We start from the raw sequence: 21,882 nt of genomic DNA, 5'->3' as shown, positions 1-21,882 counted from the left end.
ATTATGAATTAGATGAGCCATGGTGTCATGCCCCCGCCACATCCCCGTCATACCCCAGCTTCGCCCATTTTTGCATATCTACGAGTCTCTAGCATGAAAATGTCAAAAGTCACAACATTTTGGGGCAACTCTGAGCTGCCCCCAAAATTTGTGACTTTTCAAAACTATTTATGGCATAATTCTGGTGAAATTACTTTGATGAACCGAGGCCTAATGCTCACCTTACTGCTCACCTCTCTGATTTCTTTCCTCCTCACTGTCTCATATCCGGCCCTTGATTCATCTTCTTATCACCACCGCCAGCGCAGAATCCCTTGGACTCCTCATTTCTGGCTTTGATGAAGCATGGGATGCAAGCACAGATACTCAAAAAATCATTGAAAGGACAAAAATGTACAAAAAACTAGATGGTAATTGATGCTGTAAAGTTGTAGTTTGGAGAAGAGGATAACAATTTTTTTCTATAGGACTGGAATTGTTTTTTGATCGATGCCATAAATGTATAGAGTTGAATGATAACTATGTCAAATAAAATAAAATTACTTTGAAAATGTAGTTTTTTTCTGGGCTAAGCCAACTATATATCAATACCCATCTCATATACACATGCAAAATTCATTATTTTTTTTCTTTTATTGTACTGAAAATTAACTACAGGTATAGTTAGATGCACTTTTTTAGATAAAATAAATCTTCCGTTCGCTAGTTTCTTATTTGGACCCTCTACGTTGTTTATCACTTGACCACATGTTTTGTCTTTCCCCCTCCTTGTTATGTTGCAGAAAAAAAACGAAATGTTAACAAATCATTTTCTTTGAATGTTGGACAAAAAAGCTTTACAAATCTGATCTTAGCATCTAGTGTTCTGCAAGTAATGAGTTCAGCTTAACTGTTCATACATTTTTATGTTGAGAACACATTAAATTATATAATATCTTGATAAAAAAAAATCACTTTAAAGTCCTCCCCTCCTAAAAAAAATCCATGACAAGATTAAATGTGCGCTTATAGTTGTCCTTCCTTGAAACCATTCCTAATGACTATTACATTTTTCGGGGGTTGTTGTTTAATGACTAGTGAGTTTATTTAATTACAAACACCCTTTTTGTTAGACATATATAAAACACAAACATATAACTAATGCAAAACAGAAAATGTAGCAGGACAAATAAATAATTACATATTTACAGCGAATGTTGCCATATTCTCTTTTGATCTGGGTCAAATGGTACTAAAGATAATCATTTATTTATATTGTATGGCAAAGAGTTGAAAAATGAGATTTTCTTGGCTTTTTGAGCCCTTACTCTTATAATTATGCCTGCAGGGCCATATAAGTATCTCTTTTATTGTGTATTTCTAATGACGTTAATTCAAATTTTTTTTTTAGGTTTTTTTTTCTGAATAGAATGGCCTTTGATATAAATCAGTGCTTTAAAAATTATTCTTATATACAATATGAATTTTTCATCCATTTATTCATAAGTATTTTAGAAGTATTGCAGATAGAAAGCGTGTTCGGATGATACATGTGTACTTATTGTTACTCTGTGCTATGACCCCTTTTGTTAACATGTCGTTTTCAATGTCTGCTAATCCTCATATTGATTAAACAACTATATAATTTTAACTTACCAGCAGCTGTAATAATCAGCTATAATGATATGAGGAATACTAGGAGGATTTTTAATAAATCTATGTAAAGCACATGTGGATGACGACTCAATAATTTTGTGATTAATTTAGTTTGATAAATAGCTGGAAGTAGGATTGTGGGAGTCCACAAATAGAAGCTCTATCCATAGGGGCTGGTAGAGGCAATCACAGCTGGGAACTTATGCCTAGGAGGCCCAGATGCCCTTGTACCTCAACAGAGAACACGGTAATTGCAAAATATTGTGTTCACCTTAGATTGAGCTCCTTTATTATACAAATAAATATTTCATTTTTATAGTGATTCCTTTTAACATGAGATGACTGTTTCCCAATTTCGAGGACTCAATCGAGGCCACCATTGAAGACAGATCTTGAACTTTGTAATACACATTAGGGTTTAGCATACAGTATATGGTAGGTTAAGATATGTCTAGGTACAGGTACACAATAGGATTTATGTAATGGCTTCCGAAAGCTTAAATTTACCTTTTTAATAAATGTATATCTTTCTAGATATAGATTGTTTTTGTACATCATCAGAATCAAAAAGGCAATGAACAAGAGCCATATGCAGCTCAATACAAACTAATGTGTTGAATTATAAGCAGATATTTTATTATTGATCTATCTGTCTATCTAAAAGAGCGAAGAAAGTGGGCAGCACTCAATAGCAAATTCTATGCAAAAAGACTGGTGTATTTATTGGCCCATGTGAACAGGTGGCAACAAAAGCAAGTGAGCCTTTGTCAAGCTGTGGGACTGACACCTATACCTGCACTTTTGCTTGCAAAGAAAAACACATAAAGTTCTCCGTGTGAAAAGCAATCATGGATGAAAACATCTCAGGAGGACAGGATTGCTCCCCTGAGGCAATTGTGCTGGACAGTCACAACACTGGAAAGAAATACTGCCGAATCCTCCCAGGGCTTCTGCACCGACTGCCCGTTCCTATTGTCTCAGCACGGAACTGGATAATGAAGCCAGAATATATATATATATTTATATTGTTTTTTTTCTTTAATTATTTGTATCCTTTTCAAATTATGCCTGCAGTGCAATGTCTCTTTGAGATTTTGTAACCCATGCAGGTAAACTGTATATGGATGTATGGCTTTTGTAACTAATGGATTAACAACTCAAGTGCAGTTGCTACGTCATCTCCGTCCAGTATATGTGCCAGAGGTGACTTCCTGTTTGAGTAACCTAATGAAGAGAACAGATCGTCCCCGAAATGCGTAATTCAAATTCAATAAAAATATAATTTTACCTTCAACTTGCTCGTCCCCCTTGTGGCAGCGCCCGGATGATACAGCTACCTTTTTTTTCTGGCTTCTTCATTTTTTTTATCTATCTATCTATTTATCTATCTATCCATCTATCTATTTACAGTGGTGGGCAAAAGTATTGGCACCCCTGCAGTTCTGTCAGATAATACTCAGTTTCTTCCTGAAAATGATTGCTTTCACAAATTCTTTGGTATTATTATCTTCATTTAATTTGTCTTCAATGAAAAAACACAAAAAGAATTGTCCTAAAGCCAAATTGGATATAATTCCACACCAAACCTAAAAAAGCATTGGCACTGTTTGAAAAATCATGTGATGCTTCTCTAATTCGCGTAATTAACAGCACCTGTAACTTACCTGTGGCACCTAACAGGTGTTGGCAATAACTAAATCACACTTGCAGCCAGTTAACATGGATTAAAGTTGACTCAACCTCTGTCCTGTGTCCTTGTGTGTGCCACATTGAGCATGGAGAAAAGAAAGAAGACCAAATAACTGTCTGAGGACTTGAGAAACCAAATTGTGAGGAAGCATGAGCAATCTCAAGGCTACAAGTCCATCTCCAAAGACCTGAATGTTCCTGTGTCTTCCGTGCGCAGTGTCATCAAGAAGTTTAAAGTCCATGGCACTGTGGCTAACCTCCCTAGATGTGGACGGAAAACAAAAATTGACGGGAGATTTCAATGCAAGATTGTGCGGATGGTGGATAAAGAACCTCGACTAACATCCAAACAAGTTCAAGCTGCCCTGCAGTCCGAGGGTACAACAGTGTCAACCCGTACTATCCGTCGGCGTCTGAATGAAAAGGGACTGTATGGTAGGATACCCAGGAAGACCCCACTTCTTACCCCGAGACATAAAAAGCCAGGCTGGAGTTTGCCCAAACTTACCTGAGAAAGCCTAAAACGTTTTGGAAGAATTTTCTCTGGTCAGATGAGACAAAAGTAGAGCTTTTTGGGAAAAAGCATCAACATAGAGTGTACAGGAAAAAAAAAGAGGCATTCAAAGAAAAGAACACGGTCCCTACAGTCAAACATGGCGTAGGTTCCCTGATGTTTTGGGGTTGCTTTGCTGCCTCTAGCACTGGACTGCTTGACCATGTACATGGCATTATGAAGTCTGAAGACTACCAACAAATTCTGCAGCATAATGTAGGGCCCAGTGTGAGAAAGCTGGGTCTCCCTCAGAGGTCATGGGTCTTCCAGCAGGACAATGACCCAAAACACACTTCCAAAAGCACTATAAAATGGTTTGAGAGAAAGCACTGGAGACTTCTAAGGTGGCCAGCAATGAGTCCAGACCTGAATCCCATAGAACACCTGTGGAGAGATCTCAAAATGGCAGTTTGGAGAAGGCACCCTTCAAATATCAGGGACCTGGAGCAGTTTGCCAAAGAAGAATGGTCTACAATTCCAGCAGAGCATTGCAAGAAACTCATTGATGGTTACCGGAAGCGGTTGTTCGCAGTTATTTTGGCTAAAGGTTGAACAACCAAGTATTAGGCTGAGGGTGCCAATACATTTGTCTGGCCCATTTTTGGAGTTTTGTGTGAAATGATCAATGATTTGATTTTTGCTTCATTCTCTTTTGTGTTTTTTCCTTGCAAGCAAATTAAATGAAGATAATAAGACCAAAGAATTTGTGATTGCAATCATTTTCAGGAAGAAACTGAGTATTATCTGACAGAATTGCAGGGGTGCCAATACTTTTGGCCACCACTGTATATCATATCTATCTATCTATTTATCTATCTATCTATTTATCCCATATCTATCTATCTATCAATCTATCTATTATCTATCTACCTATCTTAATACTGTAGAATATCAGAATGAAAGAATGGACAAGACAGCACTTCTTCAGTAGGGGAAAAAACAGACAAGAGACAAGTGCACATAGGATAATTCTGTGAGGTAAATGTTAATAGGGGGTGAGGAAGTGCTCACCTGATGGGGTTGTGGCTTTCACAACCCCAATAAATGCTGTGTAGTAATTAGTTGTTGCATTCATGCCAACAGAAGGAAGAGCTTCTTCTTCTAAATGTAAACTGATAAATGATAGAGGTATAGGTGTATAAAACTGACCACATTCCTGTTGAACAAGAGTACTTCCACACTCTTGGAGAACTTCAGGTAGTTTTTTATTGAAGTGTTTTGGACCAAACCCTTTTTCAAAACTGTAGTTTTGTATATTTGTAGTTTGTTTTAAAAAAGGGTTTGGTCTGAACCTAAAACGCGTCAATAAAAAACAACCAGAACTTCTCCAAGAGTGTGGAATTACTCTTCTTCAACAGTAGCTTGGTCAGTTTTCTACATTTATACTTCTATCATTTATCTGCAGTAAGGGAAGTAGAACATCATGTTTGACAGATGAGGGAATGAAGCTTGTGAAAATGAAGTAATAGTTCAGCTCCCGGAACCAAAATGAAGAATTTGTGGGGAAAAAGACCAAATGATAAAGTGAATACCTACCCTGATTATGTGAAAAGAGTGCATACAGGGGCGGACATACTATTGGTGCAGCCTACTGGGGCCCAAGAGGCAACGTGGCCCACTTCTACCTCCAAAGCATTATAATGAGTTATTGAACTACACTGTTCTTGCATAAGGGCCCTCATATATCTGTGTCCACTCCTGGGTGCACATACAGTGGGTACGGAAAGTATTCAGACCCCTTTAAATTTTTCACTCTTTGTTTCATTGCAGCCATATGGTAAATTCTAAAAAGTTCATTTTTTTTTTCATTAATGTACGCTCTGAACCACATCTTGACTGAAAAAAAACAGAAATGTAGAAATTTTTGCTAATTTATTAAAAAAGAAAAACTGAAATATCACATGGTCATAAGTATTCAGACCCTTTGCTCAGTATTGAGTAGAAGCACCCTTTTGAGCTAGTACAACCATGAGTCTTCTTGGGAATGGTGCAACAAGTTTTTCATACCTGGATTTGTGGATCCTCTACAACTCTACCTTGAAGATCCTCTCCAGTTCCGTCAGGTTGGATTTAGGTCAGGGCTCTGGCTGGGCCAGTCAAGAATGGTCACAGAGTTGTTCTGAAGCCACTCCTTTGTTATTTTAGCTTTGTGGTTAGGGTCATTGTCTTGTAGGAAGGTGAACCATTGGCCAAGTCTGAGGTCCAGAGCACTGTGGAAGAGGTTTTCATCCAGGATATCTCTGTACTTGGCCGCATTCATGCTTCTTTCAATTGCAACCATTCGTCCTGTCCCTGCAGCTGAAAAACACCCCCATAGCATGATACTGCCACCACCATGTTTCACTGTTGGGATTGTATTGGGCTGATGATGAGCAGTGCCTGGTTTTCGCCACACATACTGCTTAGAATTATCACCAAAATGTTCTATCTTCGTCTCATTAGACCAGAGAATATTATTTCTCATAGTCTGGGAGTCCTTCATGTGTTTTTGAGCAAACTCTATGCGGGCTTTCATATGCCGTTGCACTGAGGAGAAGCTTCCATCAGGCCACTCTGCCATAAAGGCCCGACTGGTGGAGGGTTGCAGTGATAGTTGACTTTGTGGAACTTTCTTCAATCTCCCTAATGCATCTCTGGAGCTCAACCACAGTGATCTTGGGGTTCTTCTTTACCTCTCTTACCAAGGCTGTTCTCCCATGATTGCTCAGTTTGGCTGGACGGCCAGGTCTAGGAAGACTTCTGGTGGTCCCAAACTTCTTCCATTTAAGGATTATGGAGGCCACTGTGCTCTTATGAACCCTGAGTAATGCAGAAATTCTTTTGTAACCTTGGCCAGATCTGTGCCTTGCCACAATTCTGTCTCTGAGCTCCTTGGGCACTTCCTTTGAGCTCATGATTCTCATTTGGTCTGACATGCACTGTGAGCTGTGAGGTCTTGTATAGACAGGTGTGTGCCTTTCCAAATCAAATCCTATCAGTTTAATTAAACACAGCTGGACTCAAATGAAGGAGTAGAATCATCTCAAGGAGGATAACAAGGAAATGGACAGCATGTGACTTAAATATAAGTGTCTGAGCAAAGGGTCTGAATACTTATGACCGTGTGATATTTCAGTTTTTCTTTTTTAATAAATTTGCAAAAATTTCTACATTTCTGTTTTTTTCAGTCTAGATGGGGTGCAGAGTGTGCTTTAATGAAAAAAAAAGAACTTTATAGAATTTACCAAATGGCTGCAATGAAACAAAGAGTGAAAAATTTAAAGGGGTCTGAATAGTTTCCGCACCCACTGTATGTAAAGACTTCCATGCTCATTATGTTAGCTTTGGCCATCATACAGCTAATCAATAGTATATCTGTAGTATAACTAATTCAACCATTAACATGACACTTAACTAAAAGATTAGGGACATAGACTTTTTGGGGGATTTTTTTTTTTCAACTATCAAACTCAATCACTTTTTCTTCAAATATCAGTTGGTTGCGTGACATTTTTACAGACTATATAGAGTGCAGACAGCCTAAAACACATTATTGTTTTTAACTTTTGGATGTTTTATGATGTGTAATAAACTACATAAAATACACAGAACTTTTGGTCATGTAATTATTTAGAGTTACAAAGCAAAAAACAGAAACCCCCTTTAAATAATCTTGCATGCTGTGCTGTCATCAACTGGAATGTTGTCTTCTGCTAACACGTCCATTTTGGTTCTCGAGAGGCATATTGGTCATATTTTTTTTCTATTGTGCTTGTGATTTTTATGGCTTAAATCAAGTACAAAAGACACTTAAAATGGCAAAACATGTTCTGCACAAAAATCTAGAAAGAAGAACGATTTTAGTTCTCTATTTGTAAGAGCGATTTCCACTGCGCATTGTGTGGACCAAGCTGGCATTGTTATCTCCTGTGAGGCAGAAATTGCCGTAGATATCGCACACAAACCATAACAAGGTCAGATCATCGCCTTTCATCTCTCTCCACCTTCAGCAGATGGAATAGTTAGACAGTAATAATCCTGTGACACCAACAACTAATTTATAAAACAACAAGACAGGTAGCACTCTCCACTGAACTGCAGACTGTACCGACGCAATAAATAAGGCTCTTAATGGTAGCCTCTCAGGCAGGAGGGCAGCATATCACAGCATGGCATTTTTATAATCTTCCTGGCATGCCTACAGCCAGGAGCGCGTAGTAGAGAGTCTGCTAGTTCTTCTGTCAGGCTGAGAATGCATGTAATTGTTAGACTGTGACATTGCCTTTGAGCTAGTTTAACTGTTTTATGTCCCTTCTGATGTGTAACTTTGTACATCGGCAAGGATCCCTTGCAAATATTGCTTGACACATAAGAACTGCTTTTGAAGATCCTTCAGTTCCGTAGGCCTTTGATTGCCACTTATCTGTCGCTGTATACATGAAGTAGGTGAAACAATTGTAAAGTTCTAGTTCCATATAAAAACGTACACTAGGTATTACCAAGAAAAAAATAAAAGAAAGAAGAAAAACATCAAATGTGTTGTGCTAGATAATACAAATGTTACATCTAGGTCACTTTAGAGTTTATTTTTTGCCCTATTCTACTTCACCTTGTTTAATAAGAAAAAGAAAAAAAAAATTTTTTTACTCTAGCTGTATAATCAGAATAAAATTGCTTTATACTATATTAGCTTGACTCGTCTTATAATACATTAAGGGGGAAATTGGAAAATGTTCCACAATTGCCAAGTGACATTTTTTTTTAACACATCAATAAACAACAGCCTGTAGTCTGCTTGACCAGTATGAGTAGTGACAATATAATGGGATATTGCTATTCAAGTAGATAAAGTATTTATGTATATATATATATATATATATATATATATACTGTATATATACAGTCGTGGCCGAAAGTGCTGGCACCCTTGAAATTATTTCAGAAAATGAATTATTTCCCCCAGAAAATTATTGCAATTACACATGTAAAGTATTGTTATACAAATTGGACATAATTTCACACAACACCCCAAAAATGGGCTGGACAAAATTGTTGTCACCCTTAACATAATATTTGGTTGCACACTCTTTAGAATAAATAACTACAATCAATCGCTTCCTATAACCATCAACAAGCTTCTTACATTTCTCAACTGGAGTTTTGGACCACTCTACTTTTGCAAACTGCTCCAGGTCCCTCATATTTGAATGGTGCCTTCTCCCAACAGCAATTGTAAGATCTCTAAACTGGTGTTTAATGGGATTTAGATCCAGACTCATTTTTGGCCACTTCAGAACTCTCCAGAGTTTTGTTTCCATCCATTTCTGGTTGCTTCTTGAAGTATGTTTGGGGTCATTGTCCTGCTGGAAGAACCATGACCTATGACGGTGGCACCATCGTCTAAGTCGTCTAATCATTTATACCGCATGAGGAACAGCGGGGTTTCCGTGTAAATCTCTGAAACACATGATGCAGATGGAACCTCTGGCGGAAGATTCCCTATAATGAGGCAAATGGAGACACTGTGGATGCTGTCTGGACTTTGATTCGGCAGTGTCCGTCTTCTTAAGCGTGCAAAAAAGTGCTTTCGGCCACATTTTTGTGCAAATCTGAAAAGAAGGACACCAGTGAACAGAGGCCAGATAGAGTCCAGATTAACTCTGCTGCCTCATTATAGTGAATGGATATCTCTCATCTGAATCACTTAATTCAGAGATTTAGATGGAAACCCCGATATAAGTGCTCAGCATAGAGCGCAAGATAAATATGATCCAAAATGTTATGTAAAATGTTCCCAATAAAAGCTTCAATTCAATCCACAAAAAAAGAAGCAAGTCCCCACTCATGTCCATCATCTGTCAAGGTAAATATCAGGGGCTTCCATGGTACTGGTATCACAAAGGCTCTGTAAAAGTGCTATGGCTCCTTGCCCTCCCAAAAGAAATCCAGCAAATTTTGTGATCCCAAATCCAAATGCTGCCCTCCCTTCTGAACCCCACAGTGTGCCTAAACCTCATTTAACATCCACATCTTTGGCATTTCTGTAGAGATGAGAGCTCACTTAATGTATGGGTGTATGTCTCCAGAAGCAGGAGCTGGGCATAATGTATGGGCACTACAACGTACTGGGCACTACAATGTACTGGGCACTGCAATGTACCAGCACTACAATGGCAGATTTTTAATTTTCACTTAGCAGCATCCATTGCTACTCGCTTCTGGAAAACACCCATTGAGTCAAAATCATTACTACAACTGTAGATAAATTCCCAGAGGAGTGTAATTTCCAAAATGGGGTCACTTGTGGGGAGATTCTGCTTTTCTGGCACTTAGGGGCTCTGTATATGGAGTCCACAAACTATTTTATGATAATTTGTCTCCAAGAGTCAAATAGCGCTCCTTCCCTCCAGAGTCTCGCCGTGTGGCTAAACAGTACTGTACAGCCACATATGAGGTTTTGCCACGTTCAGCATAAATTATGTGACCAATTTTTGTGCCATTTTTACTCATTTCCTCATGTGAAAATGTAAAATCTGAGGCTAAAACAAACAACAAAATGTTTAAAAAATGATGCTGATGTAAAGTAATGCTAATGCTATTTATTAACTATTTTGTGTGACATAACTCTGGTTTAAGGGCATAAGAATTAAAAGTTTGAAAATTGCGAATTTTTTGTCAAAATTCTAATATTTTCAAAAATACACTCCTAAAAAAATTGACCTAAATTTACCACTAACATGAAGTACAATGTGTCACGAAAAAAACATTCTCAGTATCAGTGGGATACGTTGAAGCGTTCCAGAGTTATTAACACATAAAGTGACACTGGTCAGATTCAGAACTGTAAAATTTGGTCTGGTAAAGAAGGTGAAAACAGGCTAGTTTGAAGGGGTTAAGTCTATGCTGAAGTTTGATGGATGAAGAGCAGTCACTGAATCTAACAGTAGTCACCTTTGCCTTTGATAGATTATAACTAGTTTAGTCTGAAACACCCTTTTAGCCCATTGCAGGAGCGATTATTTTTCGTTTTTTTTTTTCCTTCTCATCTTACAACGCCTGTCACTTTTTCATTCATTTCAGTAGGCTCCAGCTGCAATTACAATCCGTCAGCACCCTGCAATCCCCCCATTCTTAACTTTTTAAAAGCTACACTCGCAAATGACAATGGCATTTGAGACACGAGCTCTGAGCGCAGCAGTTATTCTTGGGGGCCAGCTGTATAATAGACTCGTACCTGCACTACATAGAATGAGTGCACACATCCACCATAATTGTATGGCAGATGTCAGAAACGGGTTACTGCCACAACACATTGACTCAAAGAGGATGTATGGAGTCAAAATTTGATCACCATAGGGTTATTTGAGATCTAATTTTGAGCAGAATAGAACTGGGCTAGTCTTGCGGCAGAACTCAAAAAAGCAACTCTGTCCATCTGAAACTAGTTTTTATATGTTAATGCAAAGCAATCAATGTTGAAAGAACCTGAATTTTTTTTTTCAGAAAGCCACAAAATTTCCAGATGAAAATGTGGTATCTGTTTTTCCTTAACTGACAAGGAATACAGTACAATTCTATAAAAATACTAATTTGTGTATATTACTACCCAAAAAAATCTGATTTTGTACAGAAGGTGGCATCATTGATATTGTATCTCGAGCGAAACGCTGACCCATATTTTTGTTACCTAATTCCATGTAAATTTCCCGGACCGCCATATTCGTCTGTTATCTCATGGATAGTTACACTAAGGTCCTTTATAATTTGATAACATCCTGGCAAATTACAAGTCTGAAGCGGAACCTGGAAACTGTATAAAGCTGTTCGATCTGACTTTATGATGCAGACATATTAATAGTACAGGTTACAATAACCTTTATAGCCACCAAGCCTGTTGTATCCAACGTGACTCCCACTAAATTGACACGGATTATCAGTCATTAAAATGGAACAAAATTAGCATCCAGCCATAATATTTTACACTTATCATGCCTTTTGCAGTTCAAGCTTCATTACAACTCAAGTAATAAACTCAGAAGCAGTTGGTTTATTGTAAAGAGAATTTAGATATGTATTGTATTTGTGTAGGGAGTAATTTCTGACTGCTATAAAACTCATATAAAAGTAACATGGCAATGAGTAAAGTAGTCATAAATTGACTCATGGCAAATAAAGTGTCTGACTAGTGCCTGGTTACGGTACAAAAACCTAAATATATAACGGGTCTTAAATATTAACTATGCCTTTGTTAATGTGCTGATTTTACAATTTACACCTGTAATATAATTTTTATAACAGTTTAAACAGGATGAGGACTGTGAGGGTGTCAGCTTGTTACTGAGATAGTGAGGAGTCACATAGCAACAAATCATTTAGAGGTGCGGGTTGCGGTGTGCCCAAGAATCCTGCTAACCTGAGGTTTTACGGTAAATCTATGCATTATTCACGTATTTCTTAAAGAGGTTGTCCAAAACTCTGACAATCCCTTCTTACCTGTTTTACTCCCCAATGTTAAATTTAAAAAAAAAAAAAAAACCCCAGATACCTCCCACACTTGCGCTGTTCTAGTGATGTTGACACCTTGTCTCCCAGGGCTCAGTTGACATTGTTATGGTTGCTAATTGTCGTTGCAGCCAGTTAGCAGCCACTAACAGGCTACAGTACTCACACATAAGGCAGTAGCATGAGGGGATAAAGGGTGCTGTCGCCCCGGGACCCTCATTCAGAGGGGCCCACCCTGATTCTCTGCCACTCTTAACTGTATCAGCATGCTGTGTAGTACCGCTCTCCGTTCTGTAGACAGCCAGTTGCTTTAAGCCTGTGGTCTACAGCGCGGCAGGGTGATGCACTGGCTGAGGAGGCGGCACACGTACAGGATGTCAGAGTCCGAGCGCAGTGATGTCATTGTGCCGTGACTCTGACGTTCTGTGCTTGCTCCGTTGTGATGACAGCCACGGTTTGGGTTATGTGAATATATCATGTTTTGGGGTTTATATGATGTGACTGTGGGGCATCAAAAAATATGGGGGGCTATCATACAATGTTAAGCTACAGTGGGGGGCCGCTCATAAATTGTAGGTACTACTGTGGGGGCCATTATACAGTTTGAAGCCTACTTTGGGGGCCACCATACAATGAAGGGACTACTGTGGGGGCCATTATACAGTGTGGGAGCTATTGCAGGGGCCATTATACAGTTGAAGGCTACTCTGGGGGCCATTATACAGTTTGGGTCCTACCTTGGGGGGCTCATATGGTGTGGGAGCCATTATACAGTGGGGGAGCTAATGCAGGAGCAATTATACAGTTTGGGGGGCATCATACAGTGTGGGGACTATTATGAAGGCCATCACACACTGTGGGGGCCTTTATATAATGTGGGAGTTTACTGTGAGGGGCCATCTAACTGTGGGGACCACTGTGGGGACCAATATACAGTGTGTGAACTAATGTGGAGACCATTATACAGTTTGGGGGAAATGTGGGGACCATCATACACTGTGAGGGCCTTTATATATACAGAGAGGGAGTTACAGTGGGGACTCTTATAAAGTGTGGAGGCTCTTGAGGGGGCCTAGTTTTGGAGCCATTGTACAGTGTAGGGGCCCCTGGGTGAACCATTAAACAGTGTGGAAGCTACTGTGGGGGCTTTCATACAGTGTGTGGACTACTGTGGCGGTCATTTTACTGTGTTTTAGGGGAGCTGTGGGCCCATCAATATGTGTATAGAGGAGCTGTGGGCCCATAATACTGTGTGTATGGGAGCTGGTGGCCCAATATCCTGTGTATAGGGGAGCTGTAAGCCCATCATATTTTGCATAGGGGAGCTGTGGGCCCATCATAGTGTGTATAGGGAAACTGTGAGCCCATCATACTGTGTATGGGGGAGCTGTACAAGGGGAGACTCAGGGGACATTATTAAATGTTAAGTGGACATTTAAGAAGCATTATTGTTATAGGGGCACTCAGAGTATTGTGACCGTCAAAGGTGCACAGGGGGCATTATTACTTTCTAGGCGTAAAATATGGACACTGTTTTCTAGGACATTCATATTTTCTAGTTGGTATTTTTACCATCTAGAAGGCACAAAGGAGGCACTTTACTATGTAAGCACAGTGATGGGCATTACTATGGGTGGCAGTAAGAGGAGTATTGTTTTTGTACCACACAACAGATGCAGTAATAGGGACACATACGGCAGCAGCGGCTCAGCATATGGGTGATAGCAGGATCAGGAGTTTGTGCAGGTGGGGAATAGATGGGGACAGTCCTGAAAATGTGAAAAGTCAAATGTGTGTTTGCTGTAATCTCTGCAGATGGGTCGTGACTGGAAGAAGTTGTCATGTTGGTCTGGACAAGATGGAAAAGATGGGAAAAGTGAACGGCTCCATCAGAAAGAACGTCATCTGTAAGGCACTATGCTCTAACTGTACTGTAATCACTTGTATGGTCTGCAGAACTGGTATTCACTACTATATGGTCACTGTATGGCAGTAATATCTGTGTTGGTCTTTGTATAGGGATTTATTTCCAGTGACAACATAGTCATCTGCTTAGGGGGCACTACCATAGTGGTAATCAGGGTTACCTGATTAGAGCCCAGTCAGATATTTCACTCCCCCCATTGAGCTGAACCCCTAGCTGCACCTCTGGTCTGAGGGAAATGTGTGAGCAATATAGCACATTAGTGACAGCTGATTGGCAGCAGCAATCACGTGGCATTACTATGCCATGTGAGCGCAGAGAGAACTGGTGCCGACATCACTGGAACTGTGATGGAGCTGAAGGCACCTGTTTTGATTTTTGATTTTACACTGGGGAAGACAGTAAATAAGAACTACTTGGATAATTCTTTTAATGTCCACTTGGTATCCCCTCTTGAATACCTTCCATAGAGAGTTGTTTGGATTACTGTATACCTCTACATAACCAACAGAAATCTATAAGCCAACATACTGTATAATTAAGGTTAGATAATAAGGATGTAGAAATCTAATTCACGCTACTTTAGTAGTTGAGAGGAAGACCAAGCAAAAATTTTACCTGGTATCTCTGGCGTTTCAGGAAAATGTAGTTAGGACCATAGCCAGAGATGAGACTAGTCTGGCATCCCCTTGCACCTCTGTAGGTGATTGACTGCTCCAGGGGCAGACACAGACTGTAGTGGGCCCCTGTGCAAGAAATGTTTGGGCTCCCCCCTGCCCTTCATAGGGCAACAAAGTTATGTAAACATAACCCCCCCATATCTCACCCCCCCATGTGCAGCTCTCATCCCCCCCATGTGCAGCTCTCATCCCCCCCGTGCATCTCTCATCCCCCCATGTGCATCTCATCCCCCCCGTGCATCTCTCATCCCCCCATGTGCAGCTCTCATCCCATGTGCCCATGTGCAGCTCTCATCCCCCCATGTGCAGCTCTCATCCCCCCATGTGCAGCTCTCATCCCCCCGTGTATCTCACCCCCCCGTGCATCTCACCCCCCCGTGCATCTCACCCCCTCGTGTATCTCATCCTCCCGTGCATCTCTCATCCCCCCATGTGCATCTCATCCCCCCCGTGCATCTCTCATCCCCCCGTGCATCTCTGATTCCCCCCACTCCTAGTTAATTAATTGTATTTAAAAAAAATAAAACTTGTTATACTTACCCCTATGCAATCCCTGAAGAATCCTGACGCTCGTCCACGTCGCTGCCACCAGGTTCTCCTGACTTCGGCGCCGTCACATGACTGGAAGTCAGGGGAATCATGAAAGCGCTGCCGCAACAGCGCTACACTGCTACACAGAGGAAAGCAGCGCTGAGATGTCCCGGCGCTTAGCGCTCAGCATGGGGCCGAGGGCCCAGGGCTGGCTCCAGGTTTTTGTGGGCCCCGGGCGAAAGAGTCTCAGTGGGCCCCTTTAACACATACCACGATTCATGATGCACAGATACCGAAGAGAAATATATATATAGTAAAATGCAAAGATTTCACTTCTTCCATTAAATGAGTGATATCTATTGTAAATTCCACAATAGCTCAGAAACCAGCGAATCACTCCACACAGTATACTGGCCCCCATAAAATGCTCCATACAGGAGACTGGCCCCCATAAAATGCTCCATACAGAATACTGGCCCCCATAAAATGCTCCATACAGGATACTGGTCCCCATATAACGCTCCATACAGAATACTGGCCCCCATATAACGCTCCATACAGAATACTGGCTCCCATATAATGCTCCATACAGGATACTGGCCCCCATATAATGCTCCATACAGAATACTGGCCCCCATATAACGCTTCATACAGAATACTGGCCCCCATATAACGCTCCATACGGGATACTGGCCCCCATATAGTGCTCCATACAGAATACTGGCCCCCATAAAATGCTCCATACAGAATACTGGCCCCCATATAACGCTCCATACGGAATACTGGCTCCCATATAACACTCCATACAGGATACTGGCCCCCATATAACGCTCCATACGGAATACTGGCCCCCATATAATGCTCCATACAGGAAACTGGCCCCCATATAACGCTCCATACAGAATACTGGCCCCCATATAACGCTCCATGCAGGCTGTTCCCCACACAAAATGCCCCACGCAGGCTGTTCCCCCCACATAATGCCCCACGCAGGCTGTTCCCCCCACATAATGCCCCATGCAGGCTGTTCCCCCCCATATAGGATGTCACCCCCCCTTATAATGCCCCATGCAGGATGACACCCCCCCTTCCTTATAATGCCCCATGCAGGATGTCACACACACCCCCTCCCTTATAATGCCCCATGCAGGATGTCACACCCCCCCTCCCTTATAATGCCCCATGCAGGATGTCACCCCCCCCTTATAATGCCCCATGCAGGATGTCACACACCCCCACCTCACCCCCCTCCCTTATATTGCCACAGGCCTCCATGCAATAAAAAAGAATCAAATATTCACCTCACGTCTCACCTGCTGCCGCTGCTCCGGACTCCAGCGTCGCCGGCCTCATCCCGCTCTGTGCTGTGACTGCTCAGGAGAGAGCGCGGTGTAAAGACGTCACTGCGCCCTCTGACCTGAGACGTCACAGTGCAGCAGCCGCGGAGGATGCAGGAGCTGCTGCAGAGGCACAATGAGGGGTAAGTATTGTGCCGGGTGCTGGGGCCCTGAGCAAGCGGGGGGGGAGCGGGCGCTGACACCGCTCTCCTCCGCTCACGTGTCCCATAGCGCGCGGGGTGCCCGACGGTGAGGGCCCCATGAGGAGACGCACAAGAGGGGGCCCCGACCGGCCAGGCCCGATACTGGAGTCAGTACAGTCTTTCCCTGATGGCGGCCCTGCTGGAGACTGGAGGGGCCCCCTCTCCCTCGGGGCCCCCGTTCAATGAACGGGCTGCACGGGCGGTAAGTCCGCCCCTGGACTGCTCATGTCTCTGGCTGGATCCCCTTACTGTACTTTCTCTAAAAGCCAAAGCATTTCAGAGAAAAATGTACCAGGCTGCAATCGTGCAACCAGGCTCTGATTCATGCTCCCCGTGGTTTCTGTAGCATGAATCAGACAGGTTCCCTTTAAGAAAAATATAATCGTTATGCTTGTGTTTCCCTTAGTTAACATTTCTGCCGCAGTTACATTCCAAAATTCAATACATCAGTATCTAGTTATCTCTGGCGCCAGATCCTCTGCATGCATTTATCAATGTGATATCTGAATTATCTCTTAGTTCTCTAATGTAAAAATCCACATATGTTTTGTTCAAACGCCTTTCATACATTATTAGACAAGTGACAGTAAGTAAACGAATTAACATCCAAATAGGGCTGTAAACAACAGGAAACAGCTTAGTCTGTGAAATATTTGTCAACAACGTAATGAATAATATCATCAATATCTACCAAAATGAGCAGTCATTTCCCAGCGCTAATCATGGAGTATGACAACTGCGTTGCATGCAGTAATGATATAGGTCTATTCATATTCCTAAATTCATGGCATGGATTTTAACCCCTTAAGCCCCGCGGGTGGTTTGCACGTTAATGACCGGGCCAATTTTTACAATTCTGACCACTGTCACTTTATGAGGTAATTACTCTGGAACGCTTCAACGGATCCCCCTGATTCTGAGATTGTTTTTTCGTGACATATTGTACTTCATGATTGTGGAAAAATTTCTTCGATATCACTTGCGTTTATTTGTGAAAAAAACGAAAATTTGGTGAAAATTTTGAAAATTTAGCAATTTTCAAAATTTGAATTTTTAAGCCCTGAAATCAGAGCGATATGTCACACAAAAGAGTTAATAAATAACATTTCCCACATGTCTACTTTACATCAGCACAATTTTGGAACCAAAATTTTTTTTTGTTAGGGAGCTATAAGGGTTAAAAGTTGACCAGCGATTTCTCATTTTTCCAACAAAATTTACAAAACCATTTTTTTAGGGACCACATCACATTTGAAGTCACTTTGAGAGGTCTTTATGACAGAAAATACCCAAAAGTGACACCATTCTAAAAACTGCACCCCTCAAGGTGCTCAAAACCACATTCAAGAACTTTATTAACCCTTCAGGTGCTTCACAGGAATTTTTTGAATGTGGAAGAAAAAAATGAACATTTAACTTTTTTCACAAAAATGTTACTTTAGACCCAATTTTTTTTATTTTCACAGGGGTAACAAGAAAAAATGGACCCCAAAATTTGTTGTGCAATTTCCCCTGGGCACGCAGATACCCAATATTTGGGGAAAAAATACTGTTTGGGCGCACGGCAGGGCTCGGAAGGGAAGAAGCGCCATTTGACTTTTTGATTGTAAAATTTGCTTGAATAATTAGCGGACGCCATGTTGTGTTTGGAGAGCCCATGTGTGCCCAAACTTTGGAGCTCCCCCACAAGTGACCCCATTTTGGAAACTAGACCCCCCAAGGCACCTTTCTAGATGCATAGTGAGCACTTGGAACCCCCAGGTGCTTCACAAATTGATTCGTAACAATGAAAAAGTGAAAAAAAAAAACACTTTTTCATTTTTATGAATCAATTTGTGAAGCACCTGAGGGTTCCAAGTGCTCACAATGCATCTAGATAGGTGCCTTGGGGGGTCTAGTTTCCAAAATGGGGTCACTTGTGGGGGAGCTCCAATGTTTGGGCACACAGCGGCTCTCCAAACGCAACATGGTGTCGCTAACAATTTGAGCCGATTTTCCGTTAAATTTGTTAGAGGACACCATGTTGCATTTAGAGAGTCCCTGTGTGCCCAAACATTGGAGCTCCCCCACAAGTGACCCCATTTTGGAAACTAGACCCCCCAAGGCACCTATCTAGATGCATAGTGAGCACTTGGAACCCCCAGGTGCTTCACAAATTGATTCGTAACAATGAAAAAGTGAAAAAAAAAACACTTTTTCATTTTTATGAATCAATTTGTGAAGCACCTGGGGGTTCCAACTGCTCACTATGCATCTAGATAGGTGCCTTGGGGGGTCTAGTTTCCAAAATGGGGTCACTTGTGGGAGAGCTCCAATGTTTGGGCACACAGGGACTCTCTAAATGCAACATGGTATCCGCTAACAAATTGAATGGAAAATCGGCTCAAATTGTTAGCGGACACCACATTGCGTTTGGAGAGCCCCTCTGTGCCCAAACTTTGGAGCTCCCCCACAAGTGACCCCATTTTGGAAACTAGACCCCCCAAGGCACCTTTCTAGATGCATAGTGAGCACTTGGAACCCCCAGGTGCTTCACAAATTGATTCGTAATAATGAAAAAGTGAAAAAAAAAACACTTTTTCATTTTTACGAATTAATTTGTGAAGCACCTAGGGGTTCCAAGTGCTCACTATGCATCTAGATAGGTGCCTTGGGGGTCTAGTTTCCAAAATGGGGTCACTTGTGGAGGAGCTCCAATGTTTGGGCACACAGGGACTCTCCAAATGCAACATGATATCCGCTAACCATTTGAGCCGACAATTTGTTAGCGGATATCATGTTGCATTTGGAGAGTCCCTGTGTGCCCAAACATTGGAGCTCCCCCACAAGTGACCCCATTTTGGAAACTAGACCCCCCAAGGCACCTATCTAGATTCATAGTGAGCACTTGGAACCCCAGGTGCTTCACAAATTGATTCATAAAAATGAAAAAGTGTTTTTTTTTTCACTTTTTCATTTTTACGAATCAATTTGTGAAGCACCTGGGGGTTCCAAGTGCTCACTATGAATCTAGAAAGGTGCCTTGGGGGGTCTAGTTTCCAAAATGGGGTCACTTGTGGGGGAGCTCCAAAGTTTGGGCACAGAGGGGCTCTTCAAACGCAATGTGGTGTCCGCTAACAATTTGAGCCGATTTTCCATTCAATTTGTTAGCGGATATCATGTTGCATTTAGAGAGTCCCTGTGTGCCCAAACATTGGAGCTCCCCCACAAGTGACCCCATTTTGGAAACTAGACCCCAAGGCACCTATCTAGATTCATAGTGAGCACTTGGAACCCCAGGTGCTTCACAAATTGATTCATAAAAATGAAAAAGTGTTTTATTTTCACTTTTTCATTTTTACGAATCAATTTGTGAAGCACCTGGGGGTTCTAAGTGCTCACTATGCATCTAGATAGGTGCCTTGGGGGGTCTAGTTTCCAAAATGGGGTCACTTGTGGGGGAGCTCCAATGTTTGGGCACACAGGGGCTCTCCAAACGCAACATGGCGTCCGCTAACAATTTGAGCCGATTTTCCATTCAATTTGTTAGCGGACACCATGTCGCGTTTGGAGAGCCCGTGATGTGCCTAAACAGTGGAGCTCCCCCACAAGTGTCCCCATTTTGGAAACTATACCCCTCAAAGATTTTATTAAGGTGTATAGTGAACATTTTGAACCCAGAGGTACGGCACATTATTTGTTTACATTAGGTCATCATATTGAATAAGTTGTCATTATTCTTGAGCGCAAGTGCTCGCTACTTGAGTTTGCATCGGGTACTCAGGTATGCACCATGTACAGCGTGTGCTCGAGTGACATGCTCGAGTCCCTGCTCCGCATGTTTCACGGTTATTATACACCCAAAAAAAAACATGCGGGGATCGCTCGTGCATGGCAGGCAATCCCCGTAAAGTTTTTTGGCCGCGAAGCATATGGGGCAGAGACTCGAGCATGTCACTCAAATACCCACGATACTAAATGCATACCAGAGCACCCGATGCAAACTCAAGTAGCGAGCACTTGCTCTCAACACTAGTCGCCATATCGTCATCTTTTTTTCTTACTTTTGAAAAAAATCCCAACCCCAGCCCTAACCCTAGCACAACCCTAGCCCCAGCACAACCCTAGCCCCAGCACAACCCTAGCCCCAGCACAACCCTAGCCCCAAACCCAGCCCTAACCCTAGCCCAATCCTAACTCAAGAGTTTATTTTTGACGCCGTTCCTTGTGCGGTATAAGTGATTAGACGACTTTATTCTTCGGGTCGGTGTGATTACAGCAATGCCAGAATCATATGGGGTTTTTATGACTGACAGCTGTCACACACTAAAAGACGCATTTTTTGTAAAATCTAGTTTTTGCATCGCCATATTTTGAGAGCTATAATTTTTCCAGATTTTGGCAGACAGTCATGTGACAGCTCGTTTTTTGCGGGATGACTTGACGTTGTTATTGGTGCCATTTTCAGGCACGTGACATTTTTTGATCGCTTTCTATTCCGATTTTTGGGAGGCAGAATAAACAAAAACCAACAATTCAGGAATTGTTTTTTTTTTTTTTTTTTTTATTCTGTTCCGCGTGTGGTAAAATTGATGAGGCAGCTTTACTCTTCGGGTCAGTACGTTTACAGCGGTACCACATTTGTATCATTTTTCTATGTTTTGGCGCTTATACACAATAAAAGCTATTTTATAGAAAAAAATATTTTTTAGTATCGCTTTATTCTGAGAGCTATAACTTTTTTATTTTTCGGCTGATGGAGCTATATGGCAGCTTGTTTTTTGCGGGACGAGATGACGTTTTCAGCGGTATCATTTTTATTTATATGCGTCTTTTTGATCGCGTGTTATTCCACTTTTTGTTTGGCGGT

This window comes from Phyllobates terribilis, unplaced genomic scaffold (assembly GCF_046119375.1).
Source record: "Phyllobates terribilis strain yellow unplaced genomic scaffold, ASM4611937v1 Scaffold_11__3_contigs__length_659146591, whole genome shotgun sequence".
Taxonomy (NCBI): domain Eukaryota; kingdom Metazoa; phylum Chordata; class Amphibia; order Anura; family Dendrobatidae; genus Phyllobates; species Phyllobates terribilis.
Note: the sequence above shows the minus strand (reverse complement) of the source record.